A 7500-nucleotide genomic window follows, 5' to 3' on the forward strand; every position below is an offset into this window, starting at 1 on the left:
AACCTGCTAAGATTCAGAGATCGGGCATTGACTCTTTTTTTTTTTTTTTTTTTTTTTAATGAAAGATTATTATATAATTCGTGAAATTTTCCAAAAAGATTAAAGCACCTGGTATTCCCAGGCAGTCTCCCATCCATGTACTAACCAGGCCCAAACCTGCAAATATTCAGAGATCGGGCATTGACTCTATTTTTTGGCAAAATTATTATATACTAAGTGAAAAATGTCCAAAAAGCTTACAGCACCTGGTATTCCTAGGCAGTCTCTCATCAAAGTACTAACCAGGCCCAAACCTGCAAATATTCAGAGATCGGGCATTGACTCTTTTTTTTTTTTTTTTTTTTTTTAATGAAAGATTATTATATAATTCGTGAAATTTTCCAAAAAGATTAAAGCACCTGGTATTCCCAGGCAGTCTCCCATCCATGTACTAACCAGGCCCAAACCTGCAAATATTCAGAGATCGGGCATTGACTCTATTTTTTGGCAAAATTATTATATACTAAGTGAAAAATGTCCAAAAAGCTTACAGCACCTGGTATTCCTAGGCAGTCTCTCATCAAAGTACTAACCAGACCTAAACCTGCTAAGATTCAGAGATCGGGCATTGACTCTTTTTTTTTTTTAATGAAAGATTATTATATAATTCGTGAAATTTTCCAAAAAGATTAAAGCACCAGGTATTCCCAGGCAGTCTCCCATCCATGTACTAACCAGGCCCAAACCTGCAAATATTCAGAGATCGGGCATTGACTCTATTTTTTGGCAAAATTATTATATACTAAGTGAAAAATGTCCAAAAAGCTTACAGCACCTGGTATTCCTAGGCAGTCTCTCATCAAAGTACTAACCGGACCTAAACCTGCTAAGATTCAGAGATCGGGCATTGACTCTTTTTTTTTTTTTTTTTTTTTTTTTTTTTTTAATGAAAGATTATTATATAATTCGTGAAATTTTCCAAAAAGATTAAAGCACCTGGTATTCCCAGGCAGTCTCCCATCCATGTACTAACCAGGCCCAAACCTGCAAATATTCAGAGATCGGGCATTGACTCTATTTTTTGGCAAAATTATTATATACTAAGTGAAAAATGTCCAAAAAGCTTACAGCACCTGGTATTCCCAGGCGGTCTCCCATCCAAGTACTAACCAGGCCCAAACCTGCTTAGCTTCCGAGATCAGACAAGATCGGGCATAGCCAGGTTGGTATGGCCGTAAGCGAAGTCTGCTGCAAAGAGAGGGCTATTTAAAGAGCAGCCAATCTTATCGCCAGTACATTGTATAAGTAGGAAAGAAAGCCCAAAAGCTTAAAGCACCTGGTATTCCTAGGCAGTCTCTCATCAAAGTACTAACCAGACCTAAACCTGCTAAGATTCAGAGATCGGGCATCGACTCTTTTTTTTTTTTTTTTTTTTTTTTTTTTTTTTTTTTTTTTAATGAAAGATTATTATATAATTCGTGAAATTTTCCAAAAAGATTAAAGCACCTGGTATTCCTAGGCAGTCTCTCATCAAAGTACTAACCAGGCCCAAACCTGCAAATATTCAGAGATCGGGCATTGACTCTTTTTTTTTTTTTTTTTTTTTTTTTTAATGAAAGATTATTATATAATTCGTGAAATTTTCCAAAAAGATTAAAGCACCTGGTATCCCCAGGCAGTCTCCCATCCATGTACTAACCAGGCCCAAACCTGCAAATATTCAGAGATTGGGCATTGACTCTATTTTTGGCAAAATTATTATATACTAAGTGAAAAATGTCCAAAAAGCTTACAGCACCTGGTATTCCCAGGCGGTCTCCCATCCAAGTACTAACCAGGCCCAAACCTGCTTAGCTTCCGAGATCAGACGAGATCGGGCATTTTTTTTTTTTTTTTTTTTTATTAAAAATATTTCAGTACAAAAAGAAAAATACATAAAATATTTCACATTTAAATCATTCTTGTTATAGAAACCTCTCTTTTACAAAATAAATGCAAACATCTCAATTAAGGTTACATTAAAGTTTCTAAGCAAACATAATCCTTTTCACCTAAAAAAAAAAAAAAAAAAAAAAAAAAAAAAAAAAAAAAAAAAAAAAAAAAACAACAACTACAAATTTATTTCCAGTCCATTCTGTGTTTTCAAAACATAAGGATTGTTATTTAGAATTAGTTTATCAAATACATAAATTGTACCTTCTGCTTTAAAATAACTTTCTAGTGTTCGTATATAATCTTCCAGTTTTTTCTTAAAATAAATCCATAATCCCATTTTTTTGTTTTTGTCTCTTGCTATATTTCTCCTACACCATATTGCATATCTAGCTACAATTAAAAACAAATTTATAACATTTTGATTGTCAGATTTCTCATTCATTCCAAATAAAAATATACAATTCCAAATCTCTTCATCTTCTATTACATCCATTTTTTCTCCTAACAAACTCTTAATCACATTTTTAATTTTGTCTCTGAAAAAGATCAGTTCTTTACATGATAAAAACATGTGCACAATTCCTTCAGTTTTTTCACAACAGACTTTACACAATGCATCCCCAGTCATTCCACATTTATACAACTTCTCTTCAGAAAAGATTATATTATGCCTTATATAAAAATCCAGGTTCTCCATTTTAACATCAATATGCCATTTTCTCAAATTTCTCCACAGAACTTCTTCCTCAAGGTTTATAAAAACATTTTTCCAAAATGTATTCCCAGCTGGTTTCTTAAAAACACTATTTCTAAACAAAACATAAAAAGTCCTAAGATGACTCACATGAAAAGGCTCCTTTTCTCCTTTTGCTTTTAAGAAAACCTTCATTTTATCATCTTCACTGTCTTGTCCTTGTTTTTCTATGTTTACTAACCATTCCTTTGGAATTGCCTCCTTTATTTTATCATATTGCTTTTTTAAAACATTCTTATTAACATGATTTTCATTATTTTTCACTTCATCATAAATTGCTTGCAAAGGTAAAAAACCTTCCCTCACTTCATACAAAACATCCCTTATTGTTTTAAATCCAGCATTAATCCAATGTTTAAAAAATAATTCTTTTCCTCTATATACAATATTCTCATTCAGAAACAATGGCTGTGTTAAAAACTCCAATCTCCTAATAGGTTTAATACATACATTTGGTAAAAATTCTGTCCATGCTTCTAAAACTTCTTTATAAAACTCTGGGATTCCCGTTATCATTGTAGGTTTTAATTTCATCCACAGAATATCAGATCCTATTTTCATATGTCCGCATTTATATAAAAACATTCTCATAAGTATTTTCCATTCAGCTTTATTCTCTTCATTTAAAAATGTTTTCACAGTTTTAACTCTAAAGCTCTTTTTTTTAATTCTGGATCTTGCAGCCCTAACCCACCTTCTTCTATGGCCCCTATTATTGTATTATAAGAAATCCTTGATGGCTTAGAGCCCCAGAGAAAATTTAAAACATCTTTTTTTAATCTTTTACTAATTCCCATAGGCATGGGTATCACACCCAAAACATACCACATTTTTGCCATCATTAATGCATTTATAACCAAAACCTTCCCTCTTAAAGTTAATTCCCTTTGTTTCCAATAATTTAACACTCTTTCCATTTCACCCACCACTTCATCCCACATCAAATCTCTCACCATTTTCTCATTTTTCCCAATCCTCACACCCAAAATCTTCAAGCTCTCTTCTTCTTTAAATGGATAAAATTTTTGAATTTTTTCAATTTTTCCTATACTCATAATAACCGTTTTTTGTTGATTTATCTTAGCTCCAGAACCTTTACAGTATTTTTCTATTATGTCCATTGCTTTAACTACACTAGCCACATCTTGCACTATTATAGTCGTATCATCTGCATATTGATATACTTTCTGCAACTCTCTATTTTCTTCTGTGTCTATTCCTCTAATTTCTTTCTCTTCCATTATTGCCAACCCTAATGCCTCTGCCACTAAACTGTACAGCAAAGCTGATAATGGACAACCTTGTCTAATAGATCTAGTTAAATTAAAGGTCTCTGTTAAAAAACCATTGCACTTTACTTGACTTTTTGAATCTTTATATAAAATCTTCAACCACTTAATAAAATTTTCACCAAAACCAAACTGTTGTAAAATTCTAAACAAATACTCATGTTCAACACGGTCAAAGGCCTTTTCTAAATCAAGACTTATTACATATCCACTTTTTTTTTCAGAGATCATGTAACTTACAACATCTCTTATACTACTAATAGTATCTGTAATATCTCTTCCTGGTATTGCATATGCCTGATTTGTCTGTATTATATTTGGTAAAATTTTCTTCAATCTGTTAGCTAAAATCTTTGATAATATTTTAAAATCTGTATTTAACATAGTTATTGGTCTATAATTTTTAAGATCTGCAATGTCCCCTTTTCGTTTATAAATTAATTTTACTAATCCTATCCCCATAAAATAACTGGTTTCTTCCTTTTTAAAAATTTCGTCATACACATCTTTTAAAATTGGTGTCATTACATTTCTAAAAACCTTATAAAATTCACTTGGAAGACCATCTTTTCCTGGACTTTTACCATTATTTAGCTGCATGATTGCTTCATCTATTTCTTCTTTTCCAATTCCCCTTTCACATAATTTTTTATCACCATTATCTATCTTTATTTTGATTTTCCCTACCAGAAATTCAATTTCTTCTCTACCCACTCCTTCCCTTTTAAACAAATTTTCATAATAATCTTTTATTTCTTTTAAAACTTCTTCTTTTTCTTTTACCTTTCCTCCTCCTTTTCCTATTAATTCTTTAATCATTCCTGCTCTCTGTCTGTTTTTTTCCATATTAAAAAAGAACCTTGTACATTTTTCACCTTCCACTAAGTATTTTGCTTTACTTCTTATCATTGCTCCTTTATATTTTTTGTCTTCTATATCCTTTATTTTTTCCTCCAACATTACGGTTTTCTGTAAATTGACAACCTCCTTACTTAGCTCATCTCTTAATTCTATTCTTATTTCTTTTTCTTTTCTTTTTTTAATTTTCTGTATTATTTTACTATGTTCTCTTGCACATTTTCCAATGTCATATTTTAAATTATCCCACCAAATTCTCTTTTCATCCTTATACATCTGATTTCCTTTTTCCTTTTTTATTAATACCTCTATTTGTTCCTTAAAATTCTCATCTTTTAAAATCTCAGTGTTTAACATCCATATTCCCGGCCCTCTTTTAAAATTATTCATATCAACTTGTATACATACAACTTTATGATCACTTAACATTGTTTCCTTGTAATATATAGTATCTATTATCTTCAACATTTCCCTTTTACTTATCAAGAAATCTATTCTACTTCTGCATATAAAATTCTTCAACGCCTGTTGCCTTGAGAATTCTCGTATCCCCTCGTTTCTTTCTCTCCAAACGTCCACAAAGTTATTTTCTTCCATTAGACTTTTTAATTCCTTCCTTCCACTATCAGATTTAAAAACCATCCCATCTGCAATATCCATCTTACTAAACGTAGTGTTAAAATCCCCCATAATTAAAATATTCTCCCATTTCACAATAATATCTTTTAGTTTCTTAAAAAATAACACCTTTTCTTTTTCTACCACAGGAGCATGAATATTACACAGAACTATATCTGTCTCCCCCTCCATCATTTTCACTATCAAACACTTTCCTTGCTTATCATCATAAACCACTTGTGCTTTTTCACACACGCCCTTTTTAATTAAAAATGCTACTCCCCTACCTAGCCTCCCATCACCATTACTATAAAATATATCACCTTTCCATTTTTTTTTAAAACTTTCCATTACTTCATCCCTCCAATTTGTTTCTTGAACCACTAAAACATTTGATCTACTACACAAAAGTTTCAACTTTTCAAATTTCCCTTTTTCTAGTAACCCTCTTACATTAAGTGTTGCAATTTTCAAGAACATAATACATAGCAAAGTACATATTATTCTGAACATTCATCAACTTTTCCCAGCTGCATTAATACCTCAAAACTATTTTCACCATAGTCTCTTTTTTTAAATACTTTCTCTTTCAGTTCTTTTTTTTAATTATATGTCTGTTTTGTACATTCTCTAAATTTGGTTTTACCTTTAGTTGTCTTCTTCTTGTTATTGTAACCTTTTCCCAGTCATTTTTGTTGTCTTCTTTTCTCCCTAGCGTTGCTTTCTCTATCATTTGCATTTCCTGCCTTTCCTTTTCCTCCTCTCTTGTTTGTTTCAAGATTTCCGTTTGTATTCCATGTCCTTCTTCTTCTTGCTCTTTTTCCATTTCACAGTACTTCTGTTCTTCCTCTGCATCTTCTCCTATTTGATTCTCATCTTCTTCCTCAGTCTGTTCTGTTTGTTCATCCTCCTTTGCGTCGTCCACATCCTGTGATTTCTCCATTTCATCCACTTGCTCATAGTCTTTATCCGTTTCAGCATCCTCCTCTATCCAGCATTCACATTTCACCAGTACTTTACGACACTCCGGGCATCTTACAGCATCACATTCCCTCGAAAAATGTCCCTTTTCTCCACAATCTCGACAGGAAAAGTCTGGACAGTCCTTCAAAATGTGTCCCGGTTTCATACACAATCTACAGATCTTCATTTGACGATCATGTATGATCCTAAAATATTGCACTCCCTCTGCAGTATCAAATCTCGTGCTGTAAGGCAGTGATAACACCTCCTTAGGGAATTTCACACGGACATATCTTGTTCCATCTGTAATTGTAGTGTCTGGATAGTACCTTCTTCTTATTGCAGATGTAACTTTAACTCCCCATGTTTGCAATTTTGCCATTATTTCTTCATCTGTTATATAAGCTGGTAAGTGCATGAATGAAACAACACACTCTCTTTCTTGAAGATTCCTCACTTCACACACAATTCCTTTTACTGTTAGTCCTTCCTTTAAAACTTCACATGCTTCTTCATCCGTTACGGTTACTTCATACTCATTATTTAATCTTGGTCTTACCGCTAACACTTTACTCAGTCCAACTTTTTCAATCACTGCTTTTATCACATCCTCCACCCTTCGATCTCTTACTTCTGTAGCATTAACAATCACTGTGGCCTCCTTTGAGTAATGTTTTTGTTGTTCATTATCTTCCATCTCATTCCTTTGTCTTCTCACCTCACTTGTCTTTGTTGATTTCCTTTGCTTTATTCTTTCTCCAGTATCTTTTTGAAGTTCTTTACTGTTGCTTTTTTCCTCAGCCATGTCTTTGCCATTGCCATGTTGTTCCTCCATAATCAAAACTTTAAGAGCTTTAAAGCTCCTTTGGCCCTAAGCAGTAAATTCTGCTCAGGGCCCTAAAAAATAATTAAACAAACCAAGAAAAAAATAAATATTTAACTAAATACAATATAATATCAGACAAACCAAAAACAAACACATGGGAGAGCCTTTCTCTCCCTACTGCCACCTCTTACTTCCTGGAATGTACCAACAATCACAGGTGCTCAGGGTGGTATGGCCGTAAGCGAAGTCTGCTGCAAAGAGAGGGCTATTTAAAGATC

The 7500-nt window shown here is 32.8% G+C and overlaps 1 non-coding gene across 1 annotated transcript; it reads right to left on the reverse strand.

Annotated features, from left to right (window-relative positions):
- Positions 1–1100: 1100 nt before the first annotated feature.
- On the reverse strand, positions 1101–1219 carry LOC113090103 (5S ribosomal RNA). Its single transcript, XR_003286878.1, has one exon. It is a non-coding gene; the product is annotated as a 5S ribosomal RNA (ribosomal RNA).
- Positions 1220–7500: the final 6281 nt, after the last annotated feature.

The sequence above is a fragment of the Carassius auratus genome, unplaced genomic scaffold (genome assembly GCF_003368295.1).
Source record: "Carassius auratus strain Wakin unplaced genomic scaffold, ASM336829v1 scaf_tig00052606, whole genome shotgun sequence".
In the NCBI taxonomy this organism is placed as follows: Eukaryota; Metazoa; Chordata; class Actinopteri; order Cypriniformes; family Cyprinidae; genus Carassius; species Carassius auratus.